Genomic DNA, 24,768 nt, shown 5'->3' with positions numbered 1-24,768 from the left:
TTCACAAAAATTTGTCCAAATATATGATGGAAAGACAGGGTTTAGTAAAGAAAAAAAAAGAGAAATACATGCCAGGCTAAACGGAACTTTTTTCATGAGGATATCTGCAGGACTGAGGAGAGCTGCATCCTATTTCTCAGAGATACCACACTGGAGCTGGGTACACCTGGCCATGGATCTCCTTCAACTGAGCTTTGTGATGAGGCAGCAATTACAGGCAGAAAATTATTATTCTGGCAGCAGCAGATAGCACTGTTTGCATTTACAAAGAATGTCCTGATTCCTATCCTCAACTTGTCTGTTGTAGTTTTATTTTTTTTCTAAGTGTTGTGTATTTCATAAATACATATATTAATGGATATGCTTGTGACTCATATACATAAACATTCAATGCTACACCACACTATATAGATGAATGATTGGAAGATATGACACCAAACATAGCATTTATGTGTTCTGCTGCTTGTTTTCCTGTTCACAGAGGTTTATTTATTTTTTCTCTCTCTCTCAAGTTCAAAGTGTGCTGCTCGACTAGCCCAGAAAAAAAGAGACATGTCACTGAATGTGTGCTTTGTTCAGCTTTGTGAGTATCTGATTTCTCTCTGCCACAATTCATGTTAGCTAAGCCAAAAAAACACCTATTGTACCTTGACAGTGGGACCATCTGGAGTTCATTCTTGTAATTGTTTTCAAACACAGACAGTCCTCCTCTGGCAAATATGCATTTTATGCATTTTAAAGCATCACAGGGCACGTTTATCAGTTTATTGGGAAACAAATGTTTAGTTTCATATAATTCTGAAAAAGATATTTTCAACATCGTAACGAATAATCCGGATATAGAGAAAGTGGGAGTGTGTGTGTGTGTGTGTGTGTGTGGGTGTGTGCGTGTGTGTGTGTAGTATGGATATGTAATCCCATAGTGGCCCACCTGCAAGCTCAAAATTGGAGATGACAGTCAGGGACAATTGATTTTCCCCTCTAGTTCCTTGGAGAATGTCTTTTTCATTGAAACTCTTTTGTCAATTCTTTGCAGGAATTGCATCTGGGAAATTAAAGACATTCAAACTTGAAAGGAATTGCAGTGCAAATGCATTAGCATCAAGACTTATTTGCATCTAGATACATATTCTGATTGCATCTTTTATAGGTGAGTAGAGAACACAGTGTTTGTGGGCTTTATGGGGATGCACCATGAGCTGATATTTCCCAGGCAGAATGTGGAAATTGGTGTACCTAGTATAATCATATGCTTTTCTGTCTGACACTCAAGAAATGTAGGCTTGCAGGGTCTGATTTCCAAAAGTAACCAAGCAACTTAGAAGTCCATGATCAAAAAAGCATTAAAAAACAGACTTGCATAGGAACTGAAACTGCTAGGGAGGCTTTCAAACCCTGAAGACAAGTTTAGGATCCCAGGTTACTACTGCTTTTCAATACCTTGCCCAATTGTCCTTTTAGCTGATCTGCAGTAGATTACTATCTTTATATTTAGATGCTTGGATATCTTTGAAAATCTGTCCCTACATGCAGAAAACATCTTCAAGACTTCAGCACACTGAAATGATAAAATATTTATTTTCTCCCTAGGAGCTTTTGATAATTACCTGTCCTCTGTCATTCTTATTTACTAGTTAATGAAGCAGTGCTCCTAGGAACTGAAGAGGCAGCACTCATTTTTCTCAGTGTTAGACATTTCCACTGTATGTTTCATCAGCACAGTTATTCCCTATTCTGATGGAAAGTACCAGCACATGATTTATTTGACCTGTGTTAGACAGCTACATAAATATGAGGTGAATCATGCTTAGAGATGCTTCTTTCTCTCCAGTTCTCTATCAACAAAATCAGGAGAAGCAGCTAAGGTGTATATGTCTAGATTAAATATACAGCATCAGGAGAAATACAATCAGCAGATCCTAGGAAATTACTGTTATTATTTCCAACTACTTGGCAATAGAACACTGAATCCTGTTCAAGAGGGATGGGGAGATGAGAAGAATCCCAAAGGGTGCTACCAAAATGGTAAGTGGTCAAGGTCCTAAAGTGGACAAACTCCAAGGAGATACTGTGGAGATGACTATATTTAGTGTGGAGAAGATTAAGGAAAGCTACCATGACACCTGGCAACTACTCAAAATGCAGTTGTAAAGATGGCAGAACAAATCTCAACTCCCTAGTGGCTGATGACGTAAGAGGGGACAACAGCAACAAACTAAGTGAGGAAGGTTCAGACTGGATTTCAGCAAAACAGTTTTCAGCAGAAGGATTGTTTAGCAGAGGAACAAGGTGTCCAGAGGTGTGAAACACTTCTCCATTTTGGGAGGTGCTCAGGACTCAGTTATATAGAGCCCTGGCTGATCTGGCCTGGTGACAAGTTAGTCCCACGTTGGTGGAAGGTTGGCTAAGAGACCTCCAGGCCATGTCACCAACATGTCTTTAGCTGAAAAAATCCCACTCTTTTTAAGTCTGAGAAACTGAATTCTGAAAACTGAACTGAAGTCTGAATTTAGTGGTGTTTGCAATTTTTCTGAAATGCTTACACTACCCATCTTTGGGTCTTTTCTCATTCTTGATGAGCACACATGATCATTTGCATTTTCAAATCCCCTGGCACCCAGGGGAATATTCTTCTTTCAACCTACTGATGATGTAAGACTTATGTGAAGAAATTAAACAGATATCCAGCAATTGAAATTCAGGATTTTTTTCTTACAATAACCAGAAATTCAGGGGTGGTTCTTACTGTAGGGACACTTTGACCCATCCCCACCACAACTTTATAATCCTGACTGGCATTTTTGTTTAATTTTTTTTTTTATTCTAGTATGCAGAGGCAGCATAATTCATTAGGAACCCTTTTTGGTTATCTGGAACTGCCCTATGGAAACTTATTAAAACACAAAACTATTTTCCTTTATTTCTTAAAAATTTTTTAATTGCGGGTTTTTTTTTTTTTTAAAACTAACACTAGGAGGTGAGAAGTAGTTCTTATTTATTCACTCACTTGTATTGTAGATCTCTAGGGATTTTACCATCTGTCCCCAAGCTTACAGAGATAGGAGTGCATCATCTTGGGCTGAGAGTGATAAGCAATATATAGGAGAAAGCTTAAAAACCCATTTACAAGGTAATGGAAATTTCTCTGCTTCCTGAAATATAACAACTAAATATTTTAATCTTGTTACTATTGACTTGGTAATGAATAACCTGCACCCTTCTTGTTATGTATAACCTGTTCCATTTTAGTTATGTATTAATGTTTTCTTAAAACTCTCTTGTGTTATACACATGCATGCACATATAAAAGCCTACTACAAAAATTTATGTGGAGATTGCCACTAGTCAAAATGCATTACAGCTACCACGAGAGAATTGTGAAAACCAGATCCCTTTTTCCACTGATCAAGATTCAAAAGTAAAATGTCTTCAAACACTGGGAATATATTTGCAAGGATTGTAGGCTTTGTTACACATGCTTAGATAAATATAAAACTCTGAAACCTTTCACTTGGCTATTATGAGCAGTTATGCAAAGTCTGACTTCTTCTAAGTCAGTAATTGAAATGAGGTATGTGTAGAAGCTGGGTAGAAATGTCACACTGAAAAGAAGATGAACATCTAAAATGGAAGCTTCCTCAGATGCTAAATATTTCATTTCTACTCATGAGGATAGCTTTAGTGTACATCATTTAAAATTATTCTTTCTCCGAGGTCATGGTAATTTTGGAAGCGCAGGAGCTCAGATTTCTGCTCATGTTTTTATGAAAGAGAGAAATCAAGCTAAAACAAGCCAAAATAAGCCCAAACAAGCCAAAACAGCAAAGGCAGGGTCGAGAACAGAGAGTGGGGTGAAATCACACTAGAAGGGAAAGACTAAGCACAAATGTTTACACCACTATTTCCTGTTTCTTCCTCTCCTTGGCTCTATTTTCCACAATTTTACTAATTCACTCAGGCTAAACAAATAGGATGCTCAGAAAGTGATTCACTGTGACTCTCTAGGGTCGATAGCCCCACTCCAGTGAATGTAACTTTGTGCAGCAGTCTGGCAGGCACACGCTGAAGAAGAAGGCAAGCAGCCTTCCCCTCCACAACTCCCACTGGCCCCCGTGACCTTACTTGGGCCATGCTTTGGGAAATATGAGTGGATACCAATGGGTCTGTGTACTTTGTGGACATGTGAAAGGCTCCAATGTCTCACTCAGCAGTAAAAAATAAGGACCTTTGAACACAGGCCACAAACCACCACAGAATATTATAGCCTGAGAGATGAATTCATCAGGCAAATATCTTGAGACTACAACTACAAGCAGAAACAGAAACATGTTTCCAAAAGGCCATTTGCATCTTGTTTCTACTAAAATAAGGAGAATGGAGCAATCTTCCTAATGCTGCCATTCTGTCCCTCTGGTGAAAAGATGTACTGAGTCTCAGGTCAATTTATTTGTCATCCAACATCCTTGTCTACTTTAGCTTTGTATGGGCTAAATTGTGACCAGCAGAGCCACGGTTTTGGAACACCACACTCACAAGGAAAAGTGCTGTTTTCCATGCTCAAGAGGTCAGAGACAGTTTATGTAGGAAACCAGAGCCACACAACTTTAGGGCTGAAAATTTTTTTAGGTTTGCTTTGCTGCTGTGTTATGACAGCACAGCACCATGGATGGGACAGAGATTCAAAATATGTCTTGGGAAACACCTTCTAGGAGCCAGGACTCACAACCTGGTAAATGGGTAAATATCCAGGTGTATGTGGTGCAATAAAATACTGGATGTAGGTTTTAGCTGTGGCACCTAAAGTAGTCTTGCTTCTCAGGAGCAAACTGCTGGAGCAAACTGTCCCTGATGGAAGCATAGGTCTGTTGTCTGGTGAAAAAGCCACAGTCCCCAGTCCCCAGCATGGTGCTGCAGAGCCAGTGTGAATGACTCACTCCCACCACGCAGCTAGGAAGGAAGGCAGGCATAAATCCTGGCCCCACTGAAATCACTGGCAGGCTGAAGGGTGCGATTTATGACTGACCTGGGTACATCCAGAATTCCACACCATCTAATTTCCTAACACTTGTGATTTACAAAGGTGAATCTCAGCCCTGCTATAAACAGAAACAGGACACAGAGGTAAAATAGAAATCAGAGAAGTTGTGTTCAACTGCACCAGTTCTGAATTTTGCTTTCGGATTTTCCTAGTTCCAAAAACATATTGACTACAGAGTTTGTGGATTTCAACTTTAATTAGGTAGATACTAATATGTAGCATGAATTAATCAATTAAACAATTATAACTACTTCTGTGAAACACAGTATGTGTGTATGTGAGAGTATATGAGCATGTGCCTCTACCAGGTAGATACTGATACTATGGCCTGGTAGCTGTAGAAATCAATTTGTATGCAATGATCATGTTATATCTTCTAATTTCATGAAAACTCTGAGACTGTGGATTCGTATTGATTTATTCATGCCATTTTAGGCTTCATTCTTAGGAATTGATTTCAGCATTCATTTAGAAATGTATATCAGTAAAACTGAGTAAAAGCTACACAAGCAGATCTTCTTCAACACAGATTAGCCCTAATACTTCTCATTGATTAAGTATGACAGATATGCAGTTCTACTGTTTGTCATCATGCAAGGGAGAAAGGTATGAGGGCCTTTATGAATTACAACAAATTAGAAAATACCATAAATTATTGGTCTACTGGATAATTATTGCATTAAGTTTTGCACAGAATCAAATGACATTTTGGAAAACTTCATTTAGTACAACTAAATGATAGAGGTGTTACAGTTGAAAAATGCATACTGCAGCATGCTGTGGTACATATGGCCAGCACAAAGACCAGCCATGAGCAAATCTTCCCTGTGTCAAGGATGCTTCCTGAATCTGTACTCTGTTGTTTATGTGGGACACTAAAAATGAAGAAATGGCAGGCATTCAGAATGAGCAAGAGGAACTTAAGATAATGTGAGCAATACCCCTTTTGATAAAAGGTACTGCAACACAGTGGCACTGCTTGCCCAATTTCATCAGGATGATCCCTCTGAATTTCCAAAGGGATTTAGAATTCATTGTTAGAATCTGAAGCCCAATGATTGCAGCTCTGATCTAAAACAAAAATTGAGAGGTTAAGTTTTTTTAATGCTTATAAGGAGATAAAAGGGTCTCCCTAGCAGATGCTAGTGAGTTTGAAACATCCTAAAAGCACCTCTTAAAAGGAGGGATATTTCAAACTACACTAGACAAAAGTAAACAATACTGGTTTAAGTCTGTAGGACAATATGAACATCTAGAGAGAGCCTAACAGTATTTCTTTATGTAAAATAACAACAACAACAACAAAAAAACCCAAACAACATTAAATCCCCTGTGGGGATGCAGGAATCATTAAGTGATATTCAGTGCGTCATGAAGGAGGCCAGACTAGAAAATCATAATGGCTTCACCAGACCTTATTAGTCTCAAGGTCTATGAGAAGCTCATGGCTAAGAAGCAGGTAAAGATACACAGATGGCTGCAAGTGAAGCTTTCTCTCTGACCTTCAGCTCTGTGTGAGCCATGCATCAGTGTTATAGCAAAATTCATCATAGTACAAGACTAAAAGATTTGTGTGGTACAAGATTAAACCAGTAGAAAAGCCATAAATTGCCTCCCTCTAGAACAGAAACTGCTTGTTTGGGGGGGTTTTGTTTATTTGGTTTTTTTGTGCCAGGTCTGTTAGTAAATATATTGCAGCAGATGGAAGAACTATTCCCTTCTTTCTTAGTCCCTGCTACATTACTGGGAGCACTGGAGTCCAATACCATCTGCCCAGAGGCAGCAGTTCACTCAGCTCCTGAGTGAAATGTCACCTCACATCAGCTCACATATCAACTTCAGCTGAAAGAAAACTCTCTCTTTGATAAGATGCTCCTACATTCCTCCAAGTGTTCATGTTTTATCTTTTTTGAGAAAGTTATTAGTGGTGCAAAAGAGTCAGTCTAAGAAATGACATCAATATGCCAAATTAGTTTCCACACAACCCAATCCTCCTCCTCGTGGTTGTTCCTGTCTTTGTTGTATTCTCTAAGAGTTTAGCAGTGAGTCAAGAGCTCATGGTGCTAGGTACTGTACAAGCATAGAGTGCAAAGGTGTCTCCAGGCATTCAGAGCCAGCAAGAACACCCAACAGAGGATGAAAAAGAGTACTGATAAATAGGAAGAAGAACTGGTTGTGTCTGTGGCCTGGTGGTTTGAGCACACCAGTAGTCTGTGTGGAGTTATTGTGGGTCCAAGGGGAAAAAAGAGGTTATGAAGGCCTGAGAGAAGGATGCTGGAGGCACACTAATGCACCACCACTGTCTCAAATGCAAAGGACAGCAGGCACAAGTGTGTGAAAACTTGAAATGTATCCAGGTTAGGAAGGAATGCTTGCAACAGGTGAGGGTCTGGTATAACTGAGATGGATGTTAGAACTGACCATTCAACATAAGGGTGAAAGCAGTCCATTAAAGAAGTCAGAAAACAATAAGTGGGTTGCGTTGCTGTAGTATCAAAAAGGCACCTGTCAAGGATTTTAAAAAGAGAATTACATAGTCAGTAATAGGAATAGCATCTCCTTTTTAACTCCATGGTCACTGGGTGCTGGCAGGCCAAGACACTTTTTAGCAGAGTACAGAAAAAGGAAGGTTGATTGTGGAGAAAATAAGATGGGAATTATCCAAAGGAGTTTCAGTTACCTGGAAACCTTCAAGCAACTACCAAAATACTGCTGCATCCAAAAATTTATTATTTTCTATTGATCTGTTCATAAATCCTGGTGTTCCTGTTTCTTCTATTTATAGTTATTCTGGCAGGACAAAACAGGCACATCATTTATCTTGAACAGCCTCGTATCACAGACGCAGTCTGAAACCCCACCTGTTACCCTAACTCATAAATTTTTTGAGAGGGAGAAATTGTGGCTGCTTGTTCAGGATCCTTCTCCTGAGGAGAAGTACCCTGTCCCTTCTCAGAGAAGTGAATCGCAGCAAACGGAATATTTGTGAGCAAAAGTGCTGGGGTAATTCTTGCAGTGGAGTAGAGGATGTCCAAAGACAGGGCTTGCCTCTGCCTCCCAAGGCTGGCCAAAAGCAGCTGAAAATCTGACTTTTCTCTTTTGTGATTTCATACAATTCTCTTATGATTAAATCTTTTGCATTTAGCATAGCTTCTTAGCATCTCCTGCATCGCTCCCTGGTTTGCTCCTCACTTTATTTTAGATTCAGTTTACCAATGGATTTTAACTTTTTGAATTTTATTACAGCAAAATATCTTCTTTCTCCTGGGCTGTCTTTTAAATGTCTCTTTTTGAAATTGGCTCCTAAATTTTAATTAAAGAAACATCTTGTTTGGCCCATAAATTAAAATGTTCTGAATTTTTTTCTGTCCATTTCAAGGCATCAAGCCAAACAAGAAACACTGAAAACTGTCCAGATTTATCCTTTTCTCTTTTGTCTTTCTTCTCTGTGTGAGTTTCTCCTCCAAGAGACAGAGCCACAGCTATCAGTGCTCTTGCCACAGTCCTGTAACATCCCATTGGAAGTACTCTCTCCAGAACAAGTGACCAGAATGGCTGGAAGAGCAGGGCAGTGAGAGCACACCACAGCAGAATGACTGGAAGAGCAGATCAATGAAAGCATATCAGCACATTGAGTGGCAACCTGGACTTTGCTGTCCTGCTGGACAAAGCAGTGGGCATGCAATGTCATATGCTTTTGTCAGCTAAGTTGAAGTTGTGTTAAACATTTGATCTCATTCATAGGAGATTAGAAATTAGGAGAAATCATTTTCTTGGTCTTTAAAATACTTATCAGAACCAAGATTTGAAAGAAAAAATGGCAAATAGCAACAACACCATCTCTCATCCTCTTTCCATCCATCTTTTTTGGGCCTCTTTAGCTGTGTGAGAGACATTCTTTAAGGAGAGTCACCATTGTGTCCTTTCTTGCCTCTGTTCTGCAGCTGCCCCGTGGCTCCTCCTGATGCTTGTGCAGCACCCACAGGAGCCTGAGCTGTGGCTGCACCACCAGGAGCTGGGCTCTGGGGCCTTGGATGCAGGGGGCTGACCCTGGGGTGCTGGGAGGGGGTGGCTGCCAGGGCTGTAGAGAGAGGTTTCCGTCTGCAGTTTGTGGGAGTAAACCTCCATCTGCAGTGTGTGGCTGAGTCAAAGCCTGAATTTTCCACATGGAAGAGCAATACTCTGTATTCATTTCAGCAAATAACAGTTTACATCCTGACATAAGGAGGCCAGTGGGATCTGCTAAGGAAATAAGTTTCAAACACCCTCCACCCTGTTTTGCATCACACCCAAGCCATCGTTTGTTCTCCTTGCTGTCATTCTCTGTTTCTGAAGTTAGAATCTGACATTCTAACACAGAATGTCAGATTTCCTACTAGCACAATAAATTTCAGGGATGCTGCAATGGAAACCAGTCTGGCCCAGTTGTGAACGTGGCTAAGCAGTCAGTGCCAGCTGAGAAAACACTAATGGCTTTGGGGCTGAGCCACAGCACAGACCAGGGAAGAGCCTGAAGAGCAGGAGAGAATGGTTACACTGAGCAGCTGGTGATGGACTGTGCTGGTCCCCACCAGATTTACAGTGACAGGTAAGGCTGGGACAACACTGTCTCTGGACCTTGATCTCCAAGACATGAAGGATGGTGTGCCACCAGAGACACTGCCAGAATTTCATCTTCTGCCAACCCCACAAAAGCAGACCTAGACTGGATAGGGTTTAAAACCTTTGGGAAACTTTGATGTGTTTGGTCCTACTAAATTTTTTGGAGTGACAACAATGAAGGTACTTATTGAGGTCAAGACAGTGTGGCACAATGTGATTTTGATTTTGAGGAGCTTGAGAAAACAGAACGTAATAAATTACAAACATAATTTGTATCTACTGAGTGAGGCCAGGTCCCTGCAGCATCACAATGCCTGTACAGAATATGAGTGAAATAAAGCTGCGTGCTTTAAGTTTGGGAATTTCCATGCTTTCTAATTACCTGCTTTTTCCACACCTTCACAATATCCCTCCTACGGCTGGGCAGCACTGGGGAGCCTGCTGTCTGCCCTACCATTCGTGCTGGCTCCTGCCCAGCACAAATGCTTGTGTGACAGGGGCAGAGTCTTCAGATTATTTTATTGTACAACTTGTTTCCCCACTCAAATGTATCTGCTTAAGACCTGAGGAGGAGGAGGAAGGCCTTTGTTCCCTCTTGGAGCAGTGAGTGTGCCAGGATGTGCCAACAGGAGCTCTATGGCTGTTCCAAAGCTGTCCGATAAAATTCATTGAGGTCCACAAGCAGGGATGAGTCACACCAAACCACCTAACCTCCATATCAGACCTTGCTATTAATTCCCTCCTTACCAACCTCAGCATGACATTATAACTCAGCAAGCTGGAAATGCTACCTTGAAAAAATGTCTTGAGCCTATCAGTCACTGCTCTGCCTGAAGGTCAGCAGATGTTAACTGAATTGTGTCCAGCCTGCCTCTTCTCCATGCAGTATCCATCCTATCCACAACCCTCAATGATATTTACAACAGTATTCACAAGAACTGTACAGCTGTTTCTACATCCCTTTATGAGAAACCTTTTTTCCTCTTTCTTCCTTACCAGGTTCTGTCTAAGACTTGGTGGAACCAAAGAAAGAACTGACAGCAAAATTACAGTGTTTATACCAACAAAGTAATGTGAATTGAAAAAAATAATTTGAATTGCTGTAAAATAAAATGAAGTAATAAAATGCTCTGAATGTCTGCATACACATACATATTTGGACACATATATAAAACCACAGAATTGTTGAGGTTGGAAGGGACACTTGGAGTTCATCTGTTCCAGCCCCACTGCTCACAATAAGGTACCTTCGGAAGGTTGCTCAGGACATTTTCCATCCAGGTTTTGAATATCTCCAAAGATAGCTCCACCAGCTCTCTGGGAAACTGGTTCATGTGTTCAACTACCCTCACAATAAAAAACCCCAAAACTTCAAACAAATTTTCTTGTATTCCATTTGTGCCCATTGCCTTTCCATCTGTCTCTGGGCAGTGAGAAATCTGTCTGTGTCATCTTTACTGCCTCCCATCAGACATTTTACACTTAAAAGTAAGATATTCTTGAGCTTTGTCTTTTCCAGGATGAACACCCCAAACTCTCAGACTTTACTTGCATCAATCCATTACTAATTTTTGTGGTGCTTTCCTGAAGTCACCCCAGCATGCCCAGGTGTCTCTTGCAGTGGAAAACCCAGCACAGAGCCCAGCACTGCAGCTGTGCATCCTCACCAGAGCTGATAGAGAAGGATTGCCTTTCTTGACTTGGTGGTGATGTACCTCCAGATGCAGTCCAGCCATACAGTTTATCAATCAGTTCTCCCAGTTTTGTGTTATCTGCAAATTTTCTGCAGTTGTGCTCTGTCCCATTGTACAGATCATTAATGAAGATATTTGACCATGTTGGCCACAGTATCAGTCCTTGGGGTACAGGGCTGGTCTCCAGCTGGACTTTACGCTGCTGATTGCAAATCTCTGAGCCCAGCAATTCAGCCAGTTTTCAGTGCCCTTCACTCCTCATTTATCTAGTCCATGCTTCATCAGCTTGTCAATGAGGATGTCATGGGAGAGAGTGTCAAAAGTCCCAGTATAGCAAAAATAAACAACATCTAGTGCTCTCTCCTCATCCATTGAGCAAGTCATCTCCCTGTAGATATCAGGTCAGTCATGCCTGATTTCCCCTTTGTATATGCATGCTATCTACTCCTAATCACCTTATTGTCCCATATGTATACATATGCATGTATATATATACATAAACACACACATGCATACACATACATGCATAAATACATATTCACATATATATTAAACATAACAATTCAAATTATTCCACACATATATATGGTTCAAATAATCCAAAAGTTCTTAAGCCTATTTGCAGAAAATTCTTTTACAAAATTTTCTTACCCTTTTATGCATTTAAAAACCCAAAGCCCAACAACAAATCAAACCAGCTAATAGGGGTTTAGCATGAGCAAAAAAATGGGCCAGCCAATGAATCTACATAAATATAAAGAATGCCAGCATCCAGAACAGCATATTCTAGCTGTCCCATCTAAAGGAGACACCACACATGAACTGTGAGCTGCATTCAAATGTCAGTGCCAGCTGAAGGATTCAGACCCAGGAGATGTGGGCTCTGCAGGATGGGCTTTACTCTGACATCACTGGCAACAGCTTTGCACAAACAACAGACCTCCAGTCTGAGCTGCTATTTGAAGTGTTACTAGTCTTTTCTTGGAGCATATTGGCCTTGGTTGCAAGATGAATTCCCTAGATGGTACCAGAAGATGATGGCAGCATGCCTTTGCTCCAGTATATAAACGTGTGACTGATTAATATTTGTGCATCCCTTTCAAAATTGGAAGGGTTATACAACTGCAAATTGGAGTCAGATTTTAGTGTTCTGAGGTTCAATCAGAAGATACTGACACTCTTAATGTTGCAGATGCCCAAATGCCTGAAAGGTTCCTTGACTTTTTATGTTTCACAGGCTTAGTCATTTCGCCAGAATTTTCCGTTGGCATCAGTCTCCAACTGCTCAGAGGAGCACAGATGAGAGCACCTGAGCTGGTCACTCTGCTCAGCTGTGCATCTGCTGAAACCCTGGAACCCCCTGTTTCCTCTCTTCTAAACTGCATACAAAATGCCATCCAGTTTAGTTATACTTTTGCCTTTCTTTAGAGACCATACAAGGATATGCACAGTCAGAAGTTTCATGTCTGTCATCTGTCATTATTGCTACCAGAGCAGGGGCTGGAATCTAAGATTGTGCCTCTCACTATTCTAATCTGACCCTAAATCAGAAAACTGCTCTACATCAGGTTGCTGGTTTGTGATGATCAGAGACAGCCAAGATCGAGCTGGAAAGTCAGTCTGCAGGTCACCATCAGGTCCAGGCACCTCCCTGGGGACAAGGATGGGCTGAGGCCAGGCCAGGACGTGGGCACATGGATGGGAAAGACTCAGTGTAGCCCAGTGACCCACAGACTGGCTCTGCTGCAGGATCACTGAGGCAGGGATTGGGCCTTGGGAGCTGCCATGGGGTTCTGAGCCCTGGCCAGGGAGGGGGGAACCCTGGAGAGGGGATCAGGGCCACCAAAACCTACTAGAGCAGTCATGACATACGCATGTCCAGACAATCCTACTGTGCTCTGATTTTGATTTTGCTTTCCAAAATACTGTGATAATCATTTTATGGTAATAATCTAAATTAAGTCAATTAGGCTAAAATTAAAGGAGTACCTTAAATGACAGGACAAAATTATTTACCTTATTCTACTGCCTGAGGACTCCTAAATGCACAAGTAAGTAAATACATTTAAATGCAGCTGACAGTGTTTGCAACAAGTGTAGATGTGAAGAATGCTGATGAGTGCATAAATTATTTCATTTCCATTCAGTCATTCCAAGCAAAGTGGAATGCTGCAAGTGAACAGTTTCTACTTTGCAGACTTACACTTTAACCTCACCAAAACCAGCAGAGAAATGAATTGCCCTTTACCAGCCACCCATTCTGCCTGTGAGGGTGCAGGAGCAGAGCAGAGTTCTGCCCAACACTGGCACTATGGGGCCCTACTAATCTGATTGCACATGGGAAAACTACTCAGGGGCCAGGCTTTGCACCCATTGGCCCGGCTGGTCTGCTTGGGCTTTGCTTCTGAGTTAAATCTGTGCCAAGGTGGAGTTTTGACAGTAACAGCTCAACTGCCTTTCCTTTGGAAAGCTTTATTAACGGCAAAAATGTGAAAATGGGAGCCAGAACTCCCATCTAGCTCCAGAGAACTCAGCATGAAAAGGATACTTTGCCAAACAACTTGGCGAAAGCCAAAACTGTTCTTTCTGTCTGTAAACACTTTAGGATTGGGCTCAGGATGTCTGCAGCATTTTAATCAAGAAATTTGAAAATAATTCAGGTGGTCAAGAGAGGAAAAGGTACTTTCTGCAGCTATCCTGTCACTCCACACATGAACTAGGAGGGATGGTGATGGATTCTCCTTTTCAGAGCATCTCATGGCAGAACTGTGTTCTAAATGGAAGGAGAAGATTTGCCCTTCATTTTCTCACCAACACCTGCATCTCACCTGATAAATTATGTGTCAGTGGGAAACAGAATCATGGAATCATACCATAATTTTAAGTTGGAAAGGACCTCTAGGATCATTGAGTCCAACCACTAACCTGGCATGACAATGTTTATCACTAAACCATGTCCCTAAATGCAATATCTACACACCCTTTAAGTATCTTCAGGGAGGACCCCTCAATCACTTCTCTGGCAGCCTGTTTCAGTGCTTCACAATCTCTTCAGGTATGAAATTTTCCCTGATATCCAATCTAAACCTCCCTTGGCACAGCCTGAGGCTGTTTCCTCTTATTTTGTTGTTTGATACCCGGAGAAGAGGACAACACCCACCTGGCTGCACCCTCCTTTCATGCAGTTGTAGAGAGAAATAACATTCCCCCTGAGCTTCCTTTCCACCAATTCCCTCACCCACTCATCATTTCCTAGATCCTTTACCATCTTTGTTTCTCTGCTTTGGACACGCTCCAGCAACACTCAGAAATAGTCTGAGAGGCACTGTTTTCTCCAAGTGGAAGCAGGTCGTTCTGGTAACAGCTGAGTTTGAAAGGAGTGCCATTTCCAGAGGTATTTGTTTAGCACTGGTGAGACTGTACTTGTGTCCAGTTCCAGGCCACCCACTTAAAGATGGTTGGGGAGAAGCAGAGCATTCTTAGATTTCAGTGACTGCCCTGATACTGATAATGACAAATGACGAGCATGAAGCTTTTAAGCCTGCATAGCCTTGTATGTTGTGTAGAGAAAGGCATAAATATAACCAAAATGGATGACATTTTGCAACCCTCATCACCACAGAGACAACTGGCAATTGAGGAAAAATGTGTCTATAAACATAAAAATATAGACATTTGTGTTCCATATAATGCTAGCAAAGCAAGTAAATAAAATTTGCTATTGCAGTATATAAAAAGTGAAGGTTTGAATCACTGTTATTAGAGTTGATGCACATTCCTTTCAGTCATTTTTGTTTTAAGAAGATACCAATCATGACTGTGTGCTTTAGTTACTGAATGTTAAGGAGAAAAATAAGTTCCCTGCAATCTCTGAAACACATAGTGACAATTACAAAAAATGCGTTTTTAATTAGGGCAATGCTTTTCAAGGTAGGGATAGATGGATCTAATCTAATCTAAAACACAGCAATAAGGACCTGGATATCCTAATCTAGCTCTACAGGACTCAAGGAACCCCAAAAAACCTCAGTGATTATCTAAGCATAGTATGGGATCTATGTATGTAGGACAAGAGCAGATGGGACACTGCTATCAACAGGAGACAGGCAGGGCTTCAAAGCTCACATCCTCAAAGATCTTTTCATGTGCTCAAAGTCTCCTTTGCATATCACCCAAGTTTTCACAATCACCACTCCTCTAAACCCACAGGCAGCAAAGATTTGGAGAAGGCTCACACAAACAGGCCTGAACCCTGACAAGGCTCCAGAGCTCTCCATCCCTAGAGCTTTTCAAGACCCAGCTTTATGAAGTCCTGGACAGCTTAGTCCAACCTCAAGCTGACCCTGCTGTGAGCAGGAGGTTGGACCAGAGACATCCTGAGTTACCTTGCAACCTGAATTACTCTGTAATTCTGTGGCTACATGGGGTATGGGAGGCCTGAGCACCCAAGTGGGCACTGCAGCATGTTCAGTAAAACAGACTAAACACCACAACCTCTCACTGGGGTTGTTACACTCTAGGTTCTTCACTAACTTGGTAGTCCCTTTATGGACCCTCTCAAATATCTCCCCAGCCATCTTGAAGTGGGATCACTCAAGTCTGCATACCAAGGAATTGAGATTTGTCACAGTACACGAAAACCAACAAAGGAATCCAAAACAAAAAAGAGGACTAAACTGTAAAGGATCAGAGTGCCCAGAGTGCCCCAAAAACAGTGGGTGCTCTGTTTAGTTCTGTTCAGCTTGATTTGAACATCTGCCACCACCTGGCAGTATAGATAGGAAATACCTTATTCACATATGTGAAGGAGCCCGAAATGGGAGGTCAGATGGCCATAATAATAGATATAAAAGGGAAGCATTATTAAGTATTCCAGCAGGATTTCAGGAGGTTAGGAATACCAAGTGCAATTAAGGTGGGATTTGGTCTGAAAAAACAAAAGCTAAACACTGAAATCCTGATCTAAATAAAAGCACAGCAGTTGTTGGGGGTGGAGGGGGCTCACTTTCTGGTGAAAGTAGCAGATGAACTAAGAGTATTCAAGTGAGATTGGGACAATAGGACCACCTGAAGTCTCTCCAACCTGTATATTGCTGTGATCCCTTTTTCCCCCTTCACATTATTTCTTCTTCCTGCCTTCTCTCCAGTTTCTCTGTATTGGAGCAAAAAGGAAGAATGATGCCTTAGCCAGCTAACATTGCCCCTTCTGCAAAAGTGTTGAGAGCCTAGGACCAGAGAGGAAGTGAAAAGCAGTGGCTAAGTAGTTCAACACTTGAACTTAGCATGAGGTACAAGTAAAAGAGGGTGCAAACTTTCTATTTCTCCAACAGCAAAATTATGGAAACAGCAGGAGGTCAGAAAGTTGCCTTATGTTATGACTTTCTTTCCTGCCCTTTTGCGTTTGTTTGCCCTCTTTGTCTTGAAGGAAGAAATACAGCAAAATCAACATATTTTAGTTAGCCCTTGAACTTTTCTCTGAAAAATCTAGTAATTTCTAGCCTTAGTGATGTAAAGAAAGACTGCCAAATAAGAAAATTGTTCCTTACAAATTTCCTTGAGCTGAAGGTAAAAAATGAAAACTGTTTGTAAAACAGGTCCATAAAGCATCAAAGGAATTAATATTTTTATTCTTTCCTGCATTTGTAATAAATGATTTACAGTAGTTCAGAAGTGTTAGAGGACTGAGCCTCCTGTTCTCAAACCCCAAGCTTTGTCTCACTGTTTAATGCAGGACAATGACAGCACTGCATTTATAACTCGCCTCTTTATTCCATGAAATACAAATGAACACAATCCCTGCATGTATTCTCTTGCACATTCAAAAACATCTGCTACCAGGCAAGGGGGGGCAATGAAAAGGCAGAAGGAGCTTTCAAACTTTTGGTAAAGGTAAAAAAAAGCATCCAGGAGTTTCAAGTGCAATACATTCAGGCGTGAAAGAGGAGCCATTTTCATGTGTGTGAGGAGACAGTGTGAAGGAAAGATGCTATGAAATTGTGGAAGCTGTCAGGCCTGAAACAAGCACCAGCACAGTCATACCAGGATGCTTGATCTGTTTGTCTGTGTTTGTCTGTCCACTCAGCAGCCAGGGAAAGTGCCCACCTGCTCCCATTCTGGTTGCAGCCCAGCCCTCACAGCAGGGTCAGGACAGCAGGTTTGGGTGTCTGTGTTGCTCCAGCTGCCATCAGCAAACATGGGGTGGCCTGGCACATCCCCCAGGCACCACCCATCATGGGATTTGAGTAGAATTATGGAATAACCTTTCCTAGAATTGTGGAAATAAACCTTTAATAGAATTATGAAATCATAGAATTATTTGGGTTGCAACAAAACTTTAATGGTCATAGAATCCTGGAATGCTTTCTGTTGCAAGAGATCTTAAAGTCATCTATCTCCAGCCTCCCTGCCGTGGGTAGGGACATTTTTCACTAGATCACGTTGCTCAGAAACCCATTCAACCTGATCCTTACTGATTGTTGGCCCTCCTTTTGCTGTTTGTATCTCTCTTCCCAGACTCCAGCCTTGCCCCACTTACACAACCCTCCTCTAAAGCCTGTTCCCCCCTTGGAGACAGGTCTGTCACATCAATAACCAGGCTTGGTATTTTTGACTCAATTGCCTGGATGTTCCTGGCCCCACATGGCATTGCTGACATGGTCACCTATTAGTCCTGTTTGTCTTGCCAGCCCTACTCCACAAAGGCCCCCAATACCAATGGTCTGCAGAATTTGGGTGTTTCTCACACACCCAGTCTGCCACCTGTCCCATCTTGGCACTGACACTGCTGTCACCTTCTTGCTCTGGTTTTAGATTAGTCTAGCAATTTGTCCTTTCACATCCATGAGCTACAATTAACCCCTTAGCATGACTTTTGTATATCACTATGTATGTTTAATGAATTATTTTTGTTTACGAATGTCAGCAGCAGCTGCTGAAAAATTCTGTGGAATTGTACTTAAGGAGCAGCCCTGGAAGTCTGAACAAAGAAATGAAGGTACTAGGGACAAATTCAGAGAAGAAAAAGTTTCAATACAGAGACTTGTCTATGAAAATGTACTGAATGAAAGGTTTTCCCCTGGGTGCATACTGCCTTGAAAAGCCTGGGTATTTTTAACCTGACTTTCACAAATAGGCAAATAGGGTGATGAGGATGCAGTGAAAAATTATTTTGCCTTATTTTCCACCAGTGAAAAATTATTTTGCCTTATTTTCCACCCCTTTATCTTCTAGACGTTTAATCCAAGCATCAAGAAGTAATAATAGACCATGTGAGATTTATGAAGTCAAGTATGTTTGTGCCTGCATTTTACATAGAGGAGGACCCAAGCAGAGAGTCTGCAAATGGCATAACAGAGGTGTCTGAAAAAAGCTGTGTTCCCGTGACTGCCAGAAGACCACAGTGTCCAGCTCTTGAAAAATGTATAGACTACCAACTTGGACATGCTGGATGTCACCGAAATCAGGAAGGCTCAGCTAAGGGGATTCCTCTTCAGCTCATTTCTGCAACCACTCTCATTTTATGTGCCTTTGTTTTTTGATATAACAAATACTAAATACACTCACTGGAAACCCTGACTCTAGTCTTTAGAAGCCGCAAGAGACTACAAGCTTTAGACTAGATCTGGACAAATGCAATCTGAACGGCTGTGACTAAGAAAATCAAAACAAATGAATTTGCAAAATTAACTTTCCTCAGGTGTTCCAAATGTAATATCCTCATGAATAAGCCTAAAAATTCCCCAGGCGGAATATTAAAACAAAAAAAAAAAAAAAGGTAACAGAGAAAATATAAAATAAAATTGAATATTTCACTGAAAGAAAGACAAGTAATTTGGTTAAACACAATATGTTATTCACCTACATTAGTTTTTAATCTCAGTGAAGAAAGAAAGGAAGAAAAAACAAATCACTTGGATTTGATCCAAAACACTGGTAAAGGGATAGTTTGAATAACACACTGTATGGGAAAACACATTAGAGAGGACCAACTCTGCAGTACAAGTCTGGCCAGAAACTGATGCTCAGACCATGGTCTAGGCTAGAGACCAGATATGAAACCTACTTTTACAGTTCAGTCAACCTTTTAAACCAATTTTATCCGGGAGCACCAAATCTTGATACAGACCATAGGAAGAACTAATTTTAGGGATTAAATAACAAACCCATAGTAGGTGCCCATAATATATCCCTAAGTGTCCAGAAACTGTATTAGTGGAATTTTTCTGTTTCTAAAGAAAGTATAGCAAAGCATGGAGAATGAGAAGGGTGAATAACACAGCACTTTTCAGTGTATCAGAAAGAGGGGTTTTTTTAAGCTAAAAGTATATTACTTTCCTTAAATACTTTTGCAATTATCAGATTGCTACAATGCATAATAGTCAGCTGAAATCCCAGTTTAATTACCACTTTTATGTTTAAATTTGATTCTTTATCCATAAAATACTGTGAGGCCTCCTGATTGTGTTTAATATCCTCACTCTGATGCTCTGCATGCACCCTGAGCAACGCTCACATGAAGCAATGCTGAGTTACACTTTCCAAATGCCACCTCATTTCATGCAAAGGAAATTAGATTCTTTTTTTAATTTAATCTCGGTTCTATTTAATTAAAGTCTTAAGAATTGTTTTGTTTTTGAAAAAATTGTTTAATAGAGGCTTTTGGGTAAATCATTCACTATGAGTTTGAATTTCATACAAAATATTCTAGGCTATGAATAAATTTCTAAGTGCTGGCAGGACCAAAATGCTAAAGAGCTGGGTGACAGAGATGACAAAGAGCTTCCTTATTTCTGCCTTAGAAGAGCTGTAAAAGGAAAGAGTTTGTGATTCTTCTCTGGTATCTTTGCTATTAATCTTGTGTGCATGGGTTTGGAGAGAAAGACTAATGGAAGAACTGTTTATGCTTCTTATTCCTCTTCCATATTTTTTTTTCATTTGCACTATTCCTGAATAATTTTCCTTCCTTCAGAGTAGTTAAATAAGAGCATTTGATCTAGGAACCTAGCGGAGGACACTGTGATGCTGAGAAGCTTTATGGAAATGATTCCTGACTGCAGGCATCTCTGAATCAGAAGCATTCAACTCGAGAGACTGAGAGCAGCAAGATCTGCAGAGCGCTCCAGCTCTGAGAATCTGCTTCATTAGCACCCATTTTTAAGGCATCACAATGGAGCAGCCAGCCACTCTGGGGATGCTAGCTGGGTGTCAAACACCTCAGCAGGCATTTTCAAGCTGTGATAACTGATCACTCAATAAGCCTGCTTTCAAGAATTCCTGCTCAGCAGGTTGAAACATCTGGGGAAAAAAAATGCAGAGGATCAGTGGGGAAACTCGCAGGGAAGGAGGGAGTGGAGAAGAGAGTCAAGATATTTCTCATCAAAAACATTTCACAAAATTAAACCCAAAGGCATAATGTGCATAGTGCGTTTCTCCTCAAACAGAAGAGCATTGACACACAGAAAGGTAGGAAAGTACAAAGAGGATTACAAAATTGGATTCACTAGGCTAAAAAAGAGACACAGACTTAAGTCACTGAGGAGTACAGTTAGGTCTGGAAGAAGTAAATGCAGACAGTTCCCTTCTTTGGAGACAGAATTTGGCTTCCAGAGCAATGCTTACATCCATTCTGAATGGAAAAAGCATCCTAATCATCCTGTATCTGAGGAATTGGAAGGAATATCAAATCAGGACTTGAACTCCAGGACACATTCTGCATATCATATTTGCAGCTCATGCATATTCTACTCAGTCTCTGGGTGCTTCCAGTGGGGATTTTGCTGCTAACAACCCTCCTCAAACTGTTCTCTGCTTTTTCAGTCTTTGTTTTCAGTATTATTCAGTTTTCATCTCACTACTTTACTTGGTGGCATATGAATGCGCTAGAAGTCCACTCAGGAATATTGTATACTTGGTCTCCTTGCCCCAGCAACCTGGCTGCCCATTTTCTGAGTGCCTCCTCCAGCTCCTGCCTGCCCTGAGGGACAGCCCGTGCCCATGGGTGTTGGGCACAGGCCAGAGAAGCTGCCTTGGCTGCAGGTACCTAGAACGAGCACTGCTCTCAGCCATTCTCGAGCTGCTCATCAGCCCTCTCCTCACCCCACAGCAGGATAACTGCATGTACAGCTACTTCATCAGCTCATCCTGTCAGAAAGATGTGTTTTATAAACGTGGACAACAGTGTTTAAGGTAAATCAGGTTATTTTGGCAGAAACCACTTCAGGAGCAGTGAAACAAGAAGACACCACCCCCCTGTTGAGAGGCTGGGGGCAATCAGGGGCAGCAGAGGCTTCGCCAAGAAAGGTCATGTCTTGTACCCTGTGTAACTTGCAACTGCTCCTTATATTTGACCTTAAACACATTAAAAAATTACACATAGGTCACTGCATGTCCAATATTTTTAAATATATTTATCTTGTTTCTTTGCTTGCCTTGATTCCAATAAGTAAAAAAATAAAAAGTATTTATTTTTTTCTTTTTAATACATGTTTTAGATGGCAAGATTTTTGAGAGAACAGACTTCCTAGTTTAGCCTTAAAGAAGTCTTCATGCAGTGCCACTCCTTACTGGTCCAGGACCTGTAAGCAATACAGTTCTACAAACAATAAACACTATTACCATCTTAAAATTTCTTAGTTGCACTGAAGCATTCTGCAGCACTCTAATAGTTTGTTTCAGTTTCAGGAGATTTTCCATGCAGCATGTTCCAAGCAGCAGAATTGGATAGGGGAAAATCTGATGAAAGAACCTGCTGAGCCCAAACTCTGTTTAAAATTGAACAATCACACAAGTGAGATTCACATTACAGTGCTCTTTAACTTGGACAAATTGTATGTTCCCTGGAAGAGCTTCCACAGCATGAAAACCTTGCATTGCAGCTCAGCAATTAAGTTTACCCCCATGCAAACCATCAAAGCCTTGTTATATTGAGTAGCCAGGGTCAGAATTGGAAAACAAACAGAATGAAATACGTTTATTAAATTATGAACCCCTTTGGAAGAAAAAAAGAGAAAGCCGATTCTAAACATAATGTCATCCAGTTTAGAAAACATTATAAATAAATAAAGCAGCAGCATCAGCTTCCTAGGAAGTTCACTTACAAACACAATCACTTCAAAATCCAATTTTGCTTTTTGTTTTTAATGTTATCATTACCTAAGCTTGAAATTAATACATTTTTTATTTTCCTGACATCCTACTTGGAGTTATTCCTTTTAGAATCTTCTACAGTTACCAGAGCACGCCCTGAAAAAGCATTGCCAACCACAATGATAAATATAAAATCTTTTCATTTCTAGGATCCAATCTATTTTTCTTGAAACTGATTTTTATTTCAAACTATGTAAATGCAGATGTTTTAGTGACTTTCTTGCCATCATTTGCTTGTTTATGATACTCTGTTTCACCACCTTGGTGTATGTTTTATCTGTAATTTTTTGCTATGCCTTTGATTTTTTTTGGGCTAATGGTCTGTGGAGAGCCATGCACTAATGATAACATTAAAATATTCACAAATACTGACACAAAACCTTATAAAAACATACTTAATGGCTAGGTGTGACCTTCAAACATATTTTGTATTAATTCACCAATACTGAATACCTCTGACATTTCTAACCCTTTGCCGCTGTATTTGAATGGCCAACACACTCAAAATCTTTGGAAAAAACCTTTCTACACACACCCTCAATGCATACACAATGCACTGGTGACAAAATAAACCCATTTGCTTATGAAAATAATTGAAAAGCAGCATTTTCATCAACATCCAAGCATTTGGAAAGTGAATTTAGTTGTGTGAGGTTTTTTTTAAATAAAACCCAATTTTTTCTCATTTTTTAATTCCAAATGTTTTGCAGAATACAAAAGTAGGAGGTCCCAGTAGTTGGAGGCAGTTGGAGCTTGGTTCTCTGGAATGGTTTCTAGACCACATTTCCAGAGGGTTTGCTTAAAGATCAGAATTATTCCCTTCGGTTACAACATATAATAAACTGTATGCAAGACAAATTAAATGCTCCTGTGCTGCCACAGCTGGGATGGATTGTACTCCCTCAGCACACAAGGCCTTGTGAGCACAGTGGGGAGTTCCCAGCGCCCAGGACGGGGTGAAGAGCATTTCCCACAGCTGAAGGGGCTGTGGGCAGCGAGAGGCTTGCCCTGCTCTCCCCAGCACAAGAACCAGCATGAAAGGGTAATTCTGTCCCTCTGTGCCTGGCAGAGCTTCTGCACAGCCTCCAGGGTGCTCTTTCACGTGCACACCCCCACTGCAGGCTCACGCTTCTGGTCAACCCTTCTGACCATGGGAGGACCAGGAAATGGAGAAAATGTAGTCTGTGAAAAAACATGAATGGACCCAGCACTGGTGTCAGTGATGGTTAACTGCAGTCAAAATAGTAAATGAACCTACTAATTGTTGCTCTTTCCAGGCCATGATTTCAAACACAAGACTAACCAAAGCCATGGACCAGGCAAGTGGGAGATAAATGTATATAATATATATAATATACATGCAGACTAGAAACACACAGCAATATTTTTTTGCACTCAATTTTTCAATTATGTGTTTACATTGCCTGTTTCTGATCTTTGCTCACACTATGACCAGTCCAATTTATTTCCATTTCAGCTCATGAAGAGGTTCTTTAGCCTGTGGTAAAATATAGTGCAAAAAATATCAGTCTACTGAAATCTGGAACAACAAATTCCTTCCCAACAATCTGGCACATACAGATTCAAAAACCCACCCAGCTCCTTAAAACCAGTCTGGTTAATGAAAGGCAACAAGACATGTTTTGAGAGGGTCAGGTGACTGTCACATTTCCAGCCATATGTTATCATTCCTTATCAAGATGCAAACTTGTGGTAATGACTGTGACTTCTGTAAACTTTTTATGCACTTGCAGGGTAGAAGGGAAAGTCAAGGGTCTTCAAATGAAGATTTGTTGTCAAATTTTAAAATAGTTTCATTTCAAGGTTTCCAGGGGGTAAAAATATGCCAGATGGATGGCAAGTGAGTATTTCTTCTAGGCACAGTGCAAGAATCAGCACTACAAAATAATTTGAGGAAGAGCTTTTCATCCTTTTCTGAGGCTCCCAGAAAAGTGGCTGAAAATGTGTTCTGTAGTGTTGTAAGCCACACTCAGTTTCCTGTGTGGTCCTCCCATACCTCTATCTCAAACCCTACTGCTCTTATCTTTTCATGGAACTGTAGGGACTGCTGTCAAATACTCCCATTTCAAATGCAAGATTTTGATAATTCAGTGCGCATTTCTAAGAAAGTATTGTCCTTTCAGGCTGCAGAATAGAAACAGGGCTTCATGATCATTTCCCTGCTACCCAATCTGCTCTGAGAAGATGTCCCTTGTGGCATCTCTTACATTCTGAGCCTTCACAGGGATTTCATGGCCTGTGGGGCATAGTTCTTTGCCATGACTCCCA

At 40.9% G+C, this 24,768-nt stretch overlaps 1 protein-coding gene and 1 long non-coding RNA gene across 2 annotated transcripts in view; one reads left to right on the top strand and one right to left on the bottom strand.

Annotated features, from left to right (window-relative positions):
- LOC113458675 (uncharacterized protein C11orf87 homolog) overlaps positions 1–24,768 on the bottom strand; it is a 157,884-nt gene that overhangs the window by 60,975 nt on the left and 72,141 nt on the right. The gene's annotated exons all lie outside the window — the stretch shown is intronic.
- Positions 495–21,032, top strand: LOC113458653 (uncharacterized). Its single transcript, XR_003379084.2, has 3 exons — positions 495–583; positions 1,037–1,150; positions 18,565–21,032. It is a non-coding gene; the product is annotated as an uncharacterized LOC113458653 (long non-coding RNA).

This window comes from Zonotrichia albicollis, chromosome 2 (genome assembly GCF_047830755.1).
Source record: "Zonotrichia albicollis isolate bZonAlb1 chromosome 2, bZonAlb1.hap1, whole genome shotgun sequence".
NCBI lineage: Eukaryota > Metazoa > Chordata > Aves > Passeriformes > Passerellidae > Zonotrichia > Zonotrichia albicollis.
Note: the sequence above shows the minus strand (reverse complement) of the source record. Positions and strands in the feature narration are given on the sequence as shown.